The 19,177-nt window shown below is 39.8% G+C and overlaps 1 protein-coding gene across 1 annotated transcript in view; it reads left to right on the top strand.

The window, feature by feature from the left end:
* tenm3 (teneurin transmembrane protein 3) overlaps positions 1-19,177 on the top strand; it is an 810,020-nt gene that overhangs the window by 138,725 nt on the left and 652,118 nt on the right. The window contains exon 2 of the mRNA XM_085275827.1: positions 2,901-2,952. The gene's annotated coding sequence lies outside the window, so the exon portion shown is untranslated. The remainder of the gene's footprint in view (positions 1-2,900; positions 2,953-19,177) is intronic.

Genomic DNA, 19,177 nt, shown 5'->3' with positions numbered 1-19,177 from the left:
AGAGCTGTAGTGTGCGTGAGCCTTGCTTTTCTAAGGTTAAGCTTCACTTTGAGAAGACATGCAGTAGATAGACAGCACTGGTGCATCTGCTCGGCCCTATTAATATTAATCTGCTTGTTCTTTGGTTCATTTTGTTCTTTCTTTTTTATACATTTCAGTATAAAAAAAGACTCCGCCATTAAGGGAAACGTTCTCAACCAAACAGATTGGAGTGTGATATGTCCGACATGTGGAACATTGTGATGTTTGGATGTGAAGATTTTGTGGAAATTCTGGACAGTAGGATGATGAGCATTTAGGACAAGCACAGGTGCAAAGTAAATGTTTTCTAAAAATGCTGCATAAATAATGAACAGTAGTTCTAATTTTCATCAAAGTGCTGTGCAGCATGACAAGACATATCGTAGAAAACACATGTAAGCCAGCAGTGTAAAAGCTGTGTGCAAACGACTAGAACAAAAATCAGTACCCGTGATCTCTGCGCCCTCGGGCAGCACTGCATAAAAAATAGGCATGATGCTGTCACTGGATGGAAATCAGTGCATAGGCTCCGAAACCTCACAAAATCACTGGCTGTGAGCACAGATACCATCGACAAATACATGTTACAGCTCTATCATCCAAAGAAACAGCTGTATGTAAGTATAACTCAGTGTTGCCTCATTCTAGGAGCAAAAACTCATTTAAAATGGAAAACACTGGAATCCTCAGTTCCCAGATGTTTATTCCCTGTTGTTAAAAGAAAGTTTTTTAAAATGTTGCTGCCCCAACTTATATATATATATATATATATATATATATATATATATATATGTGTGTGTGTGTGTGTGTGTGTGTGTTTTTATATTTTCTATGTTCCATAGAGAATATTTTGTGTTTATGAGAATCATTTTATGATTTCATTTTATTTTATTTCATAAGTTCATGAGATTTGCAAATCATTGCATTCGGTTTCCATGTAGAATGCTAAAAAATGTATAAAACCACTTGTTACAAAAACAAAAAGACACAAATACTTTAGAAATCTGTCAAAAACGTGTTTAGAATGAGACATGATATTCTTATTTACTAAACTAAAGTATACTCACAGTTGAGCATGAACACATAACATTCAAACACTAAAACACAGTTATATTCATGAATGTACATAAATGGCTATAATTTGGACTTTATTAAAAAACTTTGTTGTGTCTTTTTCCTTTACTATTTTTTTACATTTTTTTTGTAAAACTGTAAATTTGCAAAATAAAGAGAATAATAATATTTCAACCTTAAAAATGCGATTTCGATTTAAGGGTTTGTGCATGACGATTTAATCATTTCATAAAAATGATTTTGGTGATTATGGATACTATTAAATTATTTTATTTATTTATTAAATTATTTCTTAAGCACTTTACATTTTACACAGCATAACAACTTTATCACAGTTAGAGGTGTGTTTGTGTGTGTTTTTTCTTTGTCCTCTAAATTAAATCACGTGTGTGACAGTCACTAAACATTATAATTTCTATACTGCTGAATGCTATAGATGTTATTAAAGGCTCTGATATACGGCATCTTCTTCCTTTAAACTGTCATTTAATGATGAAGATGTGATATATTTTATGGGTCCAGTGGGTCATTTCTGAATCATTAACTTTATGAATGTTCAAAATGTTATAAAAATATTTTTATAAAATCCTTCATAATCAGTTCAATATATCCTCTATCTTTAAGCTGTCATTCCTAATAAGAAATATGTTTGATGAAAAAATGAAACTAAATAAAATATAAAAATCAAAGAAAAGAATAGAGTGTAAAGAACAATATACTCATGTTGACTGTTGTTCAGCGGCTCAGTTTTGACCCTCGTACACTGAGCACAGGCAGCTCGTGGAGACCTGGAGATGTGAATGCGTGTGTGAGAGACAGATCCTTTTTTCCTCATTTCTTTTCTTTTGTGTCTCCATATTTTTCCATGAAACACACAGATTTTTCCACTGGTGCCCTCCTTCCTTACATGATCCATGGAAACAAAGAACTCTATTTACTTGTTTTCTGTATATTTAAATAACACGCTGGCAGTGTTTGATAGGATTGGATTATTATTTACTTATTATTACTTTTTACTGCCTCGTATTTTGTACAAAAACCCCATTTAACCATTTCATAATGCATACTTCTGATAACGCAGAAACCTCCTCACACAGACATGATTCCTCGTTACCTCTCTGTCTTTCCCTGCCCCGTGTCTGTTCCTCTATCTTAACTAAAGCACCACTGAATTATTTGCTGAAGATCATTAGTTAGTTATAATAACTATATTATGTTAGCTATAATGTTACTTCATGTTCACATTTTTTAAACTGCTCCATCTCAGTATGTCGTTATTGAGCGGGTGGAGGTCTGTTAAGGTCGTGTCCCAGCACATGTATCTTAGTGTCCCTGTCAACAGATGGTGCTAGAGAGCTTTTATTTTGGAGGTGGATCATTGGTTTAATGTAATCCAAACTCACGCTTACAGTGTCATTATATGTGGTCATATACAGTTGAGCAGCATATAGACACACTGCTGAAAACTGTGACAGCACAAGATTATAATGACAGACTGTGTGCGTGTGTGTGCATTCAGTACTTATGGGAACAAATATGTTAGTGTCTATGTTGGTTGTGACGTTTTCTTTTGTAGTTCTTGTTTTTTAGAGCTCCACTGCCCTTCAGCATTTGTTTATCCTTGAATTATTGAATTATCTATTGCTATTTCACAGGCATTGTTACACTACAAAATAAAAATGGAAAAGTAAATAAATGATGGATGTATGTTTGCATTAATTCTATATTATATTTCCTTTTACCTTGAGAAACTAGTGACCTCAGCTGACTCCCCCCTTTCTCTCCCGCTCTCTTCTTTCCTGCAGCCACTTCCAGCTTTCAGTCAGTCGCTTTTAAAGGAGTGGAAAAACAGCACCTGTAAGTCTATTTGATTTTAATCCTTCCTTTTCCCCCGCTCTCTGTTCTCTTCCTGCTCGGCCTCTTGTTCTCCTGTGCTTTGTTTCTCTGCTCTGCCTTTTTCCTCGCCTCTTACACGTGTTTCTGGAGCCCTGTTCTCATATTCTAACTTTTTTGTTCTCCACTTCCACCTCTTCCTTAGTTATTTGCTTCCTATTCAACTTCATTTTTTTTCTTGTAAAGTGAAAAGTGAAAGCATTATTTTGTTTTCATTTTTTTCTCGTTCCATTTTTTTGTTATTTTATTATATTTTATTCTATATTTTCTTTCTTCTTATTTGTTTCCTTGAATCACTCCCACCAGCCTCTCTTTTTTTCTTATTGCTATCCCATAATCCAAAGCTCCACAGAGGGGTTTGGCTCCCTACCCTCTGTACTCACTCTCCTGTTGTGTGCATCAAAGGCTGTGTGTGCTTGTGTATGTGAAATTCTGTGTACTTGTGTGAAGCAGTGTGTGTGTATTCATGTCCGAGTTTCCAGCAGAGGATAGTAGTGTTATTTAGCAAAAGAATGTCATGACTGCTTCCCTCTGAGGTGTGCAGGAGTGTGTGCGAGTCATCCACAGAGGACTGACAGCACAGATGTGACTGAAAGATGGTTTAGAACTGCCTGTGCAGGAGAGCGTTGGTTAGCAAATTACTTTACTAAACACAATCCATCAGTGATTGAATGCACAATACATAAAAGTGACTGCAGGCACTCATCAGTCCAATTACAACTCCAAATGATTACTATGTAGTCTGTAAAAGAGACCATAACATCCCTTCATCAGCACTTTAAAGGGACAAAGAACATTTCTGCAGCACATGTAACTCTGGCAATAATCTGAATTACCACATACATGTGTGAGCGTTCATTAGCAGTGAGCTGGATCAGTTTTCCTCTGCTTTAAACCTGTGCATGGATAATATCTGAGAATAGTACTCAGTAATGTGCCCATACTGATCTTTAAAATATTGTGCAGTTGGTATTTTCTATGGTTTGATAAGAAAACAAAATACAGAAAGAATGAATGTTTGTGTGGTTTAAACTGTGACATACGTTCATGCAACTGATGCAGGATGGGTCTAGAACAAGTTTGGTGATGGCGTGTACATTTTATGTCTCCTGTGTGTGTGTGTGTGTGTGTGTGTGTGTGCGCGTGCGTGCGTGCGTGCGTGCGTGCGTGCGTGTGTGTGTGTGTGTGTGTGTGTGTGTGAAATAGTTGTAAGAAGCATGTAAAGGGAGGGAGCGTAGAATTTTTGTGCCAGTCACCCCAGGGTGAGGGGATTAAGTGTGAGCCAATTCAGTAAAGGTTAGCGCTTGGTCTCTCACTGAGGCCTCTATCACACACACAAATCACAGAAACGTGTGAGTGAGGGGGGAGCTCCGTGATACTATTACAGGCCCACAGTCGCGCAACCCGAGGGATGAGTTTCCACAAAGCTCATCAAGTCACCAAGGAAATCTGATCAAATCACCAGACAAATCCCAAAAAGACGGAAAGAAATGTATCAATGAAAATGTGCCAGGGAACATTTCTTAAACAAGGTGCTGGATTTGAACTGTTTTTTACTGTTGGCTCACGGACTGCGCTGGTGAACTGTCGAGTTCATTTTGTGTGGCCGACGTTTCAGGATATATTTTCTCCTGTTCTGACATATCACAAAATGGCGGATGGCATCGAGATGAAGCACCAAGGAGGTATGAGCATCTACAAGTGTGTGTGTTTGTGTGTAGTTGTCTGTTCTGAGCACAGCACCTGGCTGTGTGCGTGCATGTAAAGAGAAAAGTTTCCGATATATCTGCAGACTCTGAACTGTGATCAGACTTTGGCTCGTTGAACGCACACCGAGGACTCCAGCACATCTTTATCGTTTCCATTCATAGAGAAATCGTACACAGAGCAGGCCCTCACACTTCTTCAGCAGCTTCTTTCTAGTCCTCCATGTTGAAATGTTGCGAGTCATTCTGTCTTCTTATTTCATTGTGCAGTTTTTGAAATCTCCCGTTTTTAAAGTGTCAGACTTTCAGAGCCTTTTAAAAACTGGTACATAAAAAAGCTCACACAGGCTTTAACTGACGCCAGTGATTAACAGCCACCATGGTCCTTTAGACTGCATGATTTGTTGTATAGAGTGACATTACATTAAAGATCACAAATCAAATTGTAGATCACATTTTCCAGCAAAGGTCCACATTCAATCAAAGCAGCAACACTGTACTTGTGTTGCTTTGGACTGGAAATTAAAGCAAATTAGGTAAATTAACCCATTTAATCCCACCGGCAACAACTGTTGCCGTTTTAACCCCCTGTGACATTAACAACAGTAAACACATTGTGTGTACAGACGTCTAAGGTGTAAAATGCATGCATTCATTTTGCAGGGAAAAAATTGGGTTTATTAAATGAGTTTGATTTTAATGTTTTATTGTTTCCTTTAAGTTGAATGAAACACTGAATTAATTCTGATGATGTTTTACAGAGTATCTGTTGTGTATCTGGAGCACAGTGGTGTAGAGATTAGCAGGGTGGTCCTATAGTAGGACGGCTCTCTGTGTGCATGCTGGCTGCAGGGGCAGATGTGACACTTGAAAAGCCTTGAGAGGCGTTGCACCGATGTTTCCAAGACTGTGATTCTAAATGAATACAAATGGGTAACTAGTCTGGTATTCTTTTAAAGGTCCAGCTTGTTTTCCTGTATGAAGCTGCAAAATTGTCATCAGAGTTGCAGGACTGCTCTCTACAAACCACCATTGTAAGGATAACCTTTGTGCTTCTAAAGATACTAAAGTGTCCAGTGATGAGTGAACGCTTGATGCTCAGTGCTTTGCCTTTTCTTGTTGCAACCCTGATCATGTGACTACAAAACCTTAACACTTCAGATGCATCTTAAACAGCTGTTTGTGTCTAGTTTTTGAGCTGACACCAGATTTATGATAAATTCCCAATGGTAAGACAAAGTACAAAGGGTTTCCTGACGCCTAAAGAAAGTTGAAGAGTTGCTACAATTATCTAGTCCACAGGGTCACAAATGTACCTGCTTGCCAGAGTTGGCCCTGATTCGATGCTCTGGTGCCAGGTATGCCAACATCCAACTACAACTGGTCCCAGTGGCTTAGCCTGCTGAATTCCTTTTGGTAAGATTTACTTTAAACCAGGCCACAATCATCAGCTGTTCAGCAGGTCTGAGTGCCAAAACAGAACCAAAGTGTTTGATGATTCAAAGATAATTTGATGTTTCACAAAATCTTCCATGAAGGAGGAAAAATCTTGGTCTGAATTCTTCTGTGAATTACTGCAGAAATCAGTTTCACACAAAAACTGATGGACTCAGTCTGAACCTGCTCGTAGTGCCACTCTTCTGAGCGCACGTAAAAAAAAATGTCAGCGCACGTAAAAGAAATTTGCAGGTGCAAGTGTTGTATTTTAAGGATAAATTTATTTTCAGCGAAGACAAACTAAATTTGAGTGAACAAAATTCATTCCTGCATGCAAAAAATGTATTTCAGTGTTTGCTATCATCCACACACACACAACAGCAGCCCCTCTCGCTCAGTTTTTGCATTTGCGCTTGCTCGCAATGTGCTTGTGCCCGTGCGTGTTCAACTTTCTGTACACCGTTATATTTGTGCCACAAAACCAGCCAATCACAGACTTGGATGCAAAAAAATCAGATTTTTGTCTCCAATCCGCTCAAAATGACGAAATGCAATATCCCAGAATGCATTTTGTCCAAAACTCAAACGAGGCAGTGGCGGAGGAACACAGAGTGGCAGAGTTTGAAATATTACTCTGTCTGGGTCACAAAATAAACTTTTAAGATATTTTCATGCGAGTACGTGTAAATTTCAAATATCTGCTCGATTTATCAAGATGTCACATATTTGCAGAAGTGCTCTAATGTTTTCGGAGTTGCCTGTTCCTTTTAGCAATACTAAAGGCTGACAGAGGAGCTCAAGAAGATGTGAAGTCAACAGGGCTCCCCGTGGTAATCGGAGCACTTGGGGCAATGACCCCCAAACCTGAGATTGAAGGATTGAAGGATAAAAGTGGGGTAACATATATATATATATATATATATATATATATATATATATATATATATATATATATATATATATATATATATATATATATATATATTAGAGATGGCACAATACCACTTTTTAATGTCCGACACCAGTTTCATAAATTTGGATATCTGCCGATACCGACATGAATCCGATATAGTGTTTTTTAATCAATAAAACTGTTTTTTAAAATATTTTGCTGCATTTTTTATAAGTTCATAATCAATTTTTAGCAAAACTGATCAGATCTAACAAACTTAAACCTGCTCCATCCTCCCTGTTCTGGTATTTTAAAGAGTACTTAGCAGAAATATTAAACAACCTAACTAATATGGTTGCCAACTCCCAGCAAAAAAATAAATAAAAAATAGGGAATCACAATCCGCCTCATGATGCTTAATCGATTAGATCAACTTTAATTTAATGCATGATAAAAAAAAAAAATGCACAGAAATCAATAATTTGTCTACAATAATGAAATAATGAAAGATGAAAGATTCAACATCTGTCTTCAACAGAACTGCAGACTGCCCAGATGGTACAGTCCCAAAGGAAAAAGTACTATAGCTTACTAGGGTATTAGACTTAATAGTTCCGATATACAATAATGGACTTCCATACTTTTTACATCACATTAAAACTTTGGTTTAAGATTCAGATAGCAAAACTTTGCTAGATCCGCCCCTTCACAGTTAGAAGCCGTCAGCTACGTAGAAAAAGATCCTGGTGTAGAAGAACAGTTTATCAAGGTTAAACGTGCTGCTGTTGTTCAGCCGCTGGTTTCTTTCTGGTGCAAAGTGGGCCAAAAACAAACAAGAGAGACGGACTCGCGACAGAAAAGCCGATCAGCTGATCAGTGATCAGTTTCATGATTGAAGTAGCAGCAGGAGAGGGAGAGAGAGAGAGAGAGTCCACCTGCCCATGTATCTTTGACCACTATGTAAGTGAGCCTGTGGGTGAGAGACTCACAGCCAAAAGGCCATTTGGCTCCACACACTGAATTCCCTCTTCATTAGCAGCTACATTACTTTAGATTAGACTAAAGTGGACATTTTACAGGCAATACTGACGCCTGTAATTAAAATTAATTTAAAAAGAAAGACACAAAGAGAAGTAATTACTCCAAGTGTTAAAGGTTTTCTCCCCAGCAACTTCTGTTATCGTTTTATTGCTCCATTCTTACCGAAGGAAATAAAAATGCAAAAGAGAGAATGGACTTAGTGGGGGGAGGAATTAAGAGCTAGCGGTCGCTCATTAATGACTTCACCTGATTATTGGGAATGGGAAGTCGCCTGCAAAGGTTGATTGGTTTACAATGAAATTTTTTAATTAGAGTGGATTTGCTCTGATTGAAATGAAATATAAATGGCTTCTTAAATAGCTTATCACAACCTCGGGGACTTGCCAAACTCCCTCGGCTGGCTGGAAAGTTTTTTACGTTGGACGGGGAGGTTGAAATTCCCAAAAACACGATTTTCCAAAATTTGAAAATAGGAGCTGGTGCTGTGTTTCAGTGCTGATTCTTGATATTCCATCCAACGGTTTGGTACTCTGGGAGCTGTGTGTTGTTTTCCTTTGTCATGCTTTGAAAGAAAAGAAAGCAACTGAACCAATGTCCTCAAGGATCCAAGTTCAGTTTAAAATAAATATTCTACAGTTTATCAGCAACCAATTAATAATGCAGTACCTTCACACAAACAAACACAAGTGAGTCAAAGTGCATACTCTTTCATAGCAGGACAACAGCCTTGGAGCTCACTGTTAATGTCTAAGGACAATTAAGTATCGCACTTAGCCCTGGATTGGAATTCGACCATCTCTAGTTTTTCTATCATGCCAGCATTTCCACAGAGAAAACTGACTTGCAGCTCAGCTGGACAGTGTGGGCACATGCCAATATGGTTTAAGTGCTTTCCAACCATGGAAAACATTTGGAATCATGTGTAGTGGGGTTTGTTGCAGGATAGAGAATGTGTAAGCTGCACTGAAAATGAAAAACCAGAGTGAGTCTTTTAGTCTTTTTACTTACAGATACAACAAAAGAAAGATAAGAGACCCAAACCTTCGGCAGAGCCACATATCAACCAGACGAGTGATATTAAATGGTTTAGTAAAAACTCAGCAATCACAGTTTTTGTTTGCTGAAGGAGACTTTTGTTTGTGGAATCAACATCATCATCAGACTCAAGCATTTGAAAAAGCTCAATTCAGTTGGTTGGCAGAGCAAGGAATGCACTTGGACCAGGACAATGCAGGGTGCGTTCATATTTGACATACATTTCAAAATAAAAAGTAAGGGGAAAAAGGCCTTTGTACGTGAAACTGAATTGACACTGTTTATTATTTTAAAAGAAAAAAATGTGGAACATTAAGGGAAATATTGGACAATTATATCAGATAAATATTTCTTTCAGTATCTTTTATTAGTTTGAGTGGTCTTGGTGGTTTGTGGGAGTTGCTCACAATAAGATTGGCTGCAGTTACAGGACACATACGTGCTATTGTAAGCCTTCCTGTGAGGTGACAGCTTTTACATTGTTCTGTGCAGAATAAATACAATACAAAATCTAAATGTATATTTTTATAAATATACATTTATAGGTATAAATATGACATTTCATCAGCATAAGCTTTCATTATTTGAGTTGCTGACTGTCCATGCTTCAGTCTATCTGGAGCCCAGAGCGTCCCTCCAGGATCAAAACAAGTATCCGTAAACATGTTTACACAGAAAATATCTTTACTATAAAAATGGCAACCATAAGCAGTATTCAGCATATTGAATGTCGCCAACAAAGGTTTTCCTGTTCCTGTTATTCTAAAATAACGCCCAGTCACTGTGTTGGATCATAGCCTTTCTTATTTGCAGCAGGTGTATTACGGTAGAGAAGGCACTCCAACTTCATATTTGCATGCCGATTTTTACTTACATTTTCTTTTCTTATCAACAAAATAACTTTAAACACACACACACGCACACACACACACACACACACACACACACACACACACACACACACACACACACACGCACACAAAGCCCTTGTAAGCAGGTAGCTGGAGTTTGGGAGGCCTTCAGCTACAGACTATCATGAGGAAATTGTGCTTTAACGGCCCCCTGGGGCTCTTATTTGATCATTTTTATATTATTTCTTGAGCTTTAAAGCTTTTAATTTCTCTTTGCTTCTAATTTCAAAAAACAAACAGAAGACACAAGATTCCCAAAATTTCCTATTTTAATTAAAAACATGCACTGTGTTGACTACAAATTTACAGAAAATGAATATATTCCAAAATGATGTAATGGAGAATTACGTTTAGTTTTATGGCCCAATCATTTTTAGGAGACTTAATAATACAGTAATACAATAATACAGATAATAATTATCTGTATTTGTAAGTAAATAATTGCAGGTATAGGAAAAATGATTTTTGTATTTACTTGTGTCGCATTTTCAATTTTACAGCAGCAAAAGATCCTGCAAATACTTGAAATATGACATGCAAATTTGAAATACAATTTGACTTTTTGTAACTACAGCATCTGCATTGCTCAGTCGATAACTATGTCCTTAACTTCCTGAGTGTTTGTAACTGCAGTACTTTGTAGTCATTTTTTTAAATCTTCTTGTATGTTTGTTCACAGTCGATGAAAATTCATTGACATACGTCAGACGTTAAGTCTGTGCTTTTGTGAATTTTAGTAGACATGCTCACCCACCATTTAATACATAAGAGAGAATGATCTTCAAACAAAAATACACACATTAGAACTGGAACTGTACATTCATCCCTACACATACTAACCCTTTAGCCAATGATATAGCTCCATCTTTCATGAGGGGAACTTTTTTAAGTGGAAAATTGTAGATAAAAATCTGTTTAGTGCTGGTGCCAAACCTTAACCAACCAGCAGCATCCTCTGCACCACTGTTATGTACCACTACTGTACATACACTTTGTCTGTTTCATTTGCATGCGAGGGGATAGACCAGTTTGTCCCAAAAAACAAAGTTATCAAACCTTGCTGCCCAAAAGCTGCTACTCTCGCTGTATCTGCTAACACATACACACATGCACACAGAGAGTGACTGACTATGCAGCCTGTTCTGTGAAGATAAGCAGTTCACTTCTGTAGTCAGTGAAGTATAAATAAAAGCAGAAAGAGAGCACGAGGGAGAAATTGATATAAGCATGTATATTTACCCAGAGAGAATAAAGAGAGGGACTAGCAAGGGAGAAAGAGGCAAAAGAAAAAGAGGAAGGTGCTTATGATGTTATCTATGAGTGAATATTTACCTCTCAGTGTGAAATAGTCACCCGTTGCCTCCGACTTTGACAGCACACATACAACTCACTTTCTGCCAGTAATACTCGAACGTGGGTGCAGCTGATTTCACACCCTTTCTACTTGATCAAAGTCCGAAACGATCGTGGTGAAATGTTTTGCGATCATTAATAAATGATGATGATTTTCTTTATCAGGAAGTGACCATCAAATATGAATATGGGGTCTTTGTAGATGAAGCCAAAGGTGAAAAGCAGCAGCTTAAACAACCATTTTTATTTCACATTACAGAGATGTCTGCGTTCAAGTGATAATGATCTGAGATCATTATTTTAATATTTAACTGGCATTCACTGGGTTATGCAGAAGTTGGATTTCTAGAAGTAATTTCCCTTGTTAAGTAGGTCATATGATTGGCTTGGCTGTGTGTTATAATAACAGTTAACCCTAACACAGTTTAAATGGAACTTCAAAATGATTGTGTGTGTGTGTGTGTGTGTGTGTGTGTGTGTGTGTGTGTGTGTGTATGAAGGTTTAATTTAATGTGCCAGTTGTGACTTTGCACGTTAAACTCCCAAACTTCTTCTATTAACGTTTTTTTATTTGTGAAGGTCAGATCGAAAACATCTCCTCTTGTGGGTGTGACATTGAAAAAAATGATTTTTTTAACTGGATGCCAGTTGGAAAGTTGCCCAAACAACTTACAGATTGTCTCTAACAAAGACAAGTATTTCTATTTTATGTTTCCTTTCTTAAGGAATGTCAGTAAAAATTGTAGATGCTTTTTTCTTTTACTATCACTGTCACAAATTGAAATATTATTTTGGAAAAACTGTTTAGTTCAGGAAAATTTTCTCACCATAAACATTTGTTTTCCTAATAAAAGAAAACGTTAGATTTATCATATAGCGCAGACATACGTGTTTAGATGGTTTCCACTGGGTTTTTTGTAGATTATATCATTTGTGCATGTCATATCCTATCTGATAGTAACAGTAACACATTTCTCTAAGTTGGATGTTTTGTCAGTCGAACTTTGTGATAAGAGTAAAGTTTGCCTTATTTAAGGCAGGTCTGCTATTTTTGTACTTTATGTTAGTAAGTAAGTAAGAAAGACACATGTTTGGTGATATTTCCATTTTACCAGTGACAGCACGTTGTTGACATGGCAAAACCAGTGTGCTAACTACATGAATGGAACAATGTGAACACAGCAAAGTTGTCTTTGATGCTGGAATCAGCTTTAAAGGGTTGACATCTTTGTGGTTATATATCACCAAATCAACAGGTTCCAGAGCAGCCTATTTGTCTGTACTACAAAGGTGGTTCACTTGTCTTTGTGTTTCCCAGATTGAGCATTACTATTAAATATATAGGTCATTAGATCATTATGAGAAGACGTTATACTTCATTCTAATCTGCCGCTATGTTTCTTTCTGCTGAAACATAGCGGCAGACCTGGCTACTACACACATCAAGAACCTGTCAATTATTAAATAATTAATTACAGTTCACCCATCCATCTGCTTATTATTATCAGGGTCACTAGGGGCTGGAGACTATCCCAGCTACCACAGGGTGAGAGGCAGGGTACACCCTGTTGCCAATCTGTCATAGGGCTAACAGAGAGACACAAAAAAACATTCACACCTATGGGCAATTTAGAATCACCAATTTACCTAACAGTCCATGTCCTAGGACTGTGGGGGAAAGCAGACTACCTGGAGAGAACCTACGCAAACACGGGGAGAACATGCAAACTCCACACCATGCCACCATGCTGTCTCATTAATTTAAAAACTCAGTTTGTTCATTTTAGTTTGATCTGCCACAAAGTGACTTCCACATCTGCTTCATTAGGGTGTGAGACAGAAAACTTTAATGTTTAAAATGATCCAGTGTAAATTTTAGAGCTCTAACCCATATCAGTCACCTTAGGAATAACAGCAGCACTGAGAGCACAGTCAGCATAAAATAATTAACTGGAATTAAAATGCTTATTTTACCTCTCTGTGCACTAAATCCCCAGATTAGAAAATTTGCTGCAGCGTTAAGTGTCCTTTTTACAACAGTCTTGCTTGTTTTATTTTTATGTTCTTTACAGATTTTTATTCACCATTTGACAAAAAGTCTGGAGTAGGTGGCACTCATAGGGATCGCTTTCTAACCCCAAACCTAACCCCAAATCTATCTATTGATTTTCTGAAGGAGTAATTATGTGAGAAGAAACCTTGATGATGCTTTCATATGCTAGATTGTATGTTACCAATGAATGTTTGCCCATTACTAACAATAACCCTGGGTTCCATGCTACAAATCAACTTTAGTACAAAAGTTGTGCAAAAGTCTCAAATCTGTGAGTCACCCGATATTACTTCATATTTTTCATCCAGCCAAACTTGACTTTATGGAGAGGATATAGCTGACGAGGTAGTGCCGGCCACTTACTAATCAGGAAAAAAGTGTCTTTCTACAGCTATCTGTACAGTGAAGGATCTGCCATGGTTTGGGGCTGGATTTGACCCAGTGATTTTGGGGATCTTGTCAAAACTGATGAAATTATGAACACAGAAAAATACTGTCATATTTTGATCCATCACAGAATACCATCTGTAAATCATCTGATTGGCAATGTCTTCATTTTTAAGCATGACAATAATCCCAAACACACTGGCAATCACTCAAAGCATACCTGGATGTGTTAGTAGCATTTAATCTTGTATAATCTAGAAGCGAAGGTGTTCTTCAGTATATCTTTGTTACTAGACATATATGATTTAAGGATTTCCAACAATAGCAACATGGAAGTAAAATATGCAAATATACCAAATATACAAACATAAAAGAACCAACTTCCTCATACTTAGCGCAGTATGCTTTAAATCCAATTATGCAACATAGCCGTTCTATCACTTGTCAGATTTCCCAAATTGTGTCACGGTAGACCTCTCCTGAATCTATCAAAGATTCCTGTCATTTATTCCAGTACAGCTGTTCACTTCAAAGCTCTGATTGCACTGTATCTCACGTTCCTCCCTCAAGGGTTGATGAATTCATTACATATAGGCTCCATCAGGATCAAAATACTACATTTAAAAGTGGCTGCATTAATTTTAGTTCAGTGGAATAAAATGTAGAAAACAAAACATGTCTGCAGTAGAGTGATCTTAACTTTTTTTCTGTCTATTGGTATTCAGGACAGTTGATGCCTCAAAATAGGGATCTGAGAGAGTGAGGCATCACTTATATGGACCTGAATTGCACATAACTTGTCAAGGCTAGGAGTGCGGGCAGGCAGAGATGAGGATCCAAACGCAGGACTCAGGAGACTGAATACAACTCAAAACCTCAGCTTTGTTGCTGGTGACAAAACAAAAACCTAAACCAGAATAAGCTGAAACAGAATTATAATGATCAAAACAGGATAAGTAAAGAATCAGAATGCAAACCATAATACAATGGAATATAAGAAACTTAAATTGCTGGGTCAAAACCCAGAACCGTGACAGTACCCCCCATCTAAGGGCTGGCTACCGACAGCCCTAAATAAAAACAGAAGGACAAAAACAAGATCACCAGACCAGGGCGGGTGGAGGGGGTCCAGGATGGGTGGACAGAAACAAAACAAAAGACAAGGAGCAGGATTCCAGACACACATGAAAACAGTTCAAAACAAAACAAAACTGGGTCTAACATGAGTCCATGAAAAGTTCAGGGGTTCAACCCGGAGGTCAACAGCACATGAGCCACATCCAAAACAGTTCAGGGGGCCGGCCGTGCGGACAGCAGCGGCGGAGGTGATGCAGGCGAAGCAAATCAGGAGGCCGGCCACACGGAAGGCGACAGAACAGTTCCGGAGGCCGACCACTAAGCCAGCGGCGGCAACGAAATCGTTCAGGAGGCCGCACTTGACGATAATGATGTCCAGCTAGGGGCCTCGAGAGCAGCTAGCGAAGGCGAGATGGTACAGGCCAAGATGGATCTGACAGCGGTGTAGCAACCGTGGGACCAGACGAGGCGGGAGTATACGAGGCGGGACCAGACGAGGAGGGGACCAGAGGGGACCAGATGGGACCAGACGGCAGTGTGGCAGCTGTGGAACCAGATGGTGCAGGCCACTTGTGGAAGCTGCAGGTGGTGATGCAGCAGGCGACGGTGTGGAAGCTGCAGGTGGTGATGCTGCAGGTGGTGATGCTGCAGGCGACGGTGTGGAAGCTGGAGGTGGTGATGCAGGTGGTGGTTGAATGGGCTCCCCAGAGATGTCAGCGGACACGAGGATGTGCCGGCTTGGTCCTCTGAGATCCCCAGCTGACGAGGTGTGATGCTGGACAGGCTCCTCGGACCCACCAGGTGACGAAGCTTGATGCTGGCCAGGCACTCCGGACCCCCAGCTGACATGGCTTGATACTGCCCGGGCTCTCCGGAACCCCTAGCTGAAGTGGCTTTATGCTGGCCGGGCTCTCCAGAACCCCACAGCTGACTTGACACAATGCTGGCTGGCTTCTCCTGAACCCCCAGCTAACTTGACACAAGGCTGGCTGGGTTCTCCTGAACCCCCAGCTAACTTGACACAAGGCTAGCTGGGCTCTCCTGAAGATGACTGGATGGGACCCCGGGACTCTCCAGCGGAGGCAGGCGGCTGAACGGGCCCCTCGAACCCTCAAGCAGAGGCAGACGGTTTTAACAGTTCTTCTGAACTGCCAGCGGAGACAGACAGTGGCATGGGAGCCGCGGAGTACTGGATTGGCTCTCTAGAGCTTCCAGCAGGAGTTGATGCAGGACCAGAAGGTGTTGAGACCACTGGCTGAGGGTGTAGATGAGTGGCTGACTGGATGGGTGACAACACTTGAGCCTTAACTGGGGACGAAGCTAACGACTGAGCTACCAACAAAGCTACTGACTGCGCTATGGACTGCAATAAAGGTTGTAGTGAGGCTGGTTGTGATGGTGGCTGAATGGCTGACAGAACTGAAGCCTGAGCTACAGGTAGCGGGGCTGAAGCCTGAGCTACAGGTAGCGGGGCTGAAGCCTGAGCTACAGGTAGCGGGGCTGAAGACTGAGATACAGGTTGTGGCAGATTGTGGTGGAGTAATAGGTGGTGGAGTGGTAGACTGAGCTAATGGCAACTGAACAGGGGACGGAGCTAGCGGCAACTGAACAGGGGACTGAGCTAGCGGCAACTGAACAGAGGGCAACTGAAGTTGAGGTGAAAACGGTAGTGGAGTTAGCGACTGAGCTACAGGCCGGGTGGCTAACTGGGATACAGGCCGGGTGGCTAACTGGGCTACAGGTAGCGGGGACACTGGAAACAGGGCTAGTGGCTGCTAGCCGAGCTGGTGGCTGCTGGGCAGCTAACTAAGCTGGTGGCTGCTAGGCAGCTAGCAGAACTGAGGATGGCTGGGCTGTTGACTGAACTGAGGACTGAAGCCCACCAGGTTCTACTTTCTCCAGGGGTCCAGAGGTGGCAACAGTCACAAACTCAGCCTCTGGGGAAGCCCTGGGGAGAATCTCCATCTCTGTGTAGCCTGACTGGGCTGACAGGTTCACTAACTGTGCTGCAGGTCCCATGACAGCCACTTCAACCGAAGCCACAAGAAAGAGTGGAGGTGTGGTGGGGTGAAGATAGCGAGGATGCAGTTTCTTCCTTAAGGGAGGATCAAGCGATTTGGCAATAAATAATGATCGGAAAGGCCGCTGATGCCGAGAATACCAAGCGGTGAGAGCTTCCAGGAGGGCAGCTAAATTGTCCTTCCCCGGACCACCCATGCCAAATAATTGAAAGCTGAGCCTCGCTCTCAGATCAATTATTATTTGTTTTAATCCTTTTATGTCCATAAAACTGACAGTGGAGGTAGTGGACAACAAATAGCGATCAAAAAACACTACCTCCAGTTGCCTCTTTAAGCGATCCACAGAGTGAAGTTTGCGCCGGCAATAATCCTTCAGCTGCCCGAGATACTCCCCCTCTGAGGCAAAACCTTTGGCCATAGTGCCTGTGACGGGAGGAACAAACAGTTCATATACTTGTGTCTTTGTTTTGGGATCAAAAGTAACACCTTTTTCCCCAACCCAATTTTCTAGCCAAGTGTTGTACAATCACGTCAGCAGGTGAAGTTTTCATCACTCACAAGAGGGTTGGATTAGGTAGTTAGTGCTTGAAATGTAGAAGTATCCTTTCTCCTTTCCATGTGTAGTATGACCAGGGCATGCCCCAACTGTCTCAGGTAGATCTAATGGCATCACCAACATTGTAATAACTTCCATTCTGGAAAATGCAGAGGATGAATGCAGAAACAAAGTCTTTCTCCTTTAAAGTAACTGAGAGAGTAACCCCAGCACCTTTGATACTGTATGATATCCACCTCTGATCTAAAACTTTGTTAATGTCCCTTATACATCACTGTGTTAATCAGGTTGATGGTCATCAGAAACAAAGCCAGACAAAATAAAGCATACAAGATAGGATATTTAAATCTCACTCCCACATGTTCGAGTCTCTCTATCATCCCCTGCCATATCTCTGTCATCCCCTTCATGAAGTCACTGGCTGGTATGGCAGGGCTGAATGACTGATTACAGTAGAGGACAGAGGTGGCTATTCATCATATCACCATCTCTTATATCCAGTCAACTCAGCAGTGCCCAATTTTACTTGCTTCCTTTCCTCTAAGTCTCAATATTAAATATCTCCAGCAGTAATACAGACCCAACACTGCAGAATGAATACCTTTATTTTGATATTTTAAGATAACTTAAAATAATGGTTCTAAAATGAATTCCATCTTCTTCTTTCTTTATTCTGTTTTGTAGTTTAATAGTTTAAGTAGAAGAAGAGTACAAAGTTACAGGCTGTCAATTTAAATCAAGAAAGGGACAAATGAATAAATACAATTCTGTGTCAGATAATGTTGATAGGACAAATCATCCCATCAAAAGAAAAAAAACCTAATGGGTTAACTGAAAAAGTTATGATTTTCAGTTGCAAGGAACAGGGTCCAACTATTTTAAAAAAAATTGCATCATAAATAATATTATTAGGGAACTAGGCTTTATAGATCCATGGAGAGATTATACATATATATTGTAGGATAGAATTTAACCAAGTGACAATGGCACTGTTTAATGAACTGTGGATTTGAACAAAGATTGCCTTTTTAAAATACTGGTGACTAACAAATAATCCCCTAAATGATTAGGGATATAAGACAAAATGTAAAGGAATATTTTCAAAGAAATGACAGTGGAGAAGTATCACCATGAGTTGTATAGTAGGGTAGGAAAGCAGTTATAAGAAGGAAAATAATACAAGTATCAGACAGGATAGAATATTTGTTCTGAACATAGAATGTTAGAAAAGAAAATTAAAGAATTGGAATTAAAGAAAAAAGAAAAAACTTTAGCTAATTCTGCATTACTTCAATTGAAAAAGGCAGATAGAAACTGGACTGCACTAAATTATTCACCAATGAAGCAGAAGCAGCCTTACATTTAACAAAATACAGATTTAGGATAGGAACTCGTCCCTGACTCAGAGCACTCCACCTTTTTCTTTTTGAGGACCATGGCCTCAGTTTTGGAGGTGCTGATTCTCATTCCTGCTTCTTCACACTCCGCTCTGAACTGCTCTAGTGCAAGCCTGAACCATCACCTGATGAACCCAGTGGAACCACATCATCTGTGAAAAGTGGAGATGAGATTCTGAGACCACCCAAGTGGAAACTTTCCCGCACCCTGGCTAAGCATAAAAATTCTGTCCAAAAAAAATTCTGTACAGAATTGGTGACAAAAGGCAGACCTGGTGGAGTCCAACACCCATCAGAAATTAGTCAGACTTATTGCTGGCTAT

The sequence above is a fragment of the Mchenga conophoros genome, linkage group LG6 (assembly GCF_057382185.1).
Source record: "Mchenga conophoros isolate Kocher_MC1m ecotype Shallow Benthic linkage group LG6, M_conophoros_male_GT1.1, whole genome shotgun sequence".
Classification (NCBI taxonomy): domain Eukaryota; kingdom Metazoa; phylum Chordata; class Actinopteri; order Cichliformes; family Cichlidae; genus Mchenga; species Mchenga conophoros.
The sequence above is the reverse complement of the archived record's forward strand: the minus strand, read 5'-3'. Positions and strand labels throughout refer to the sequence as shown.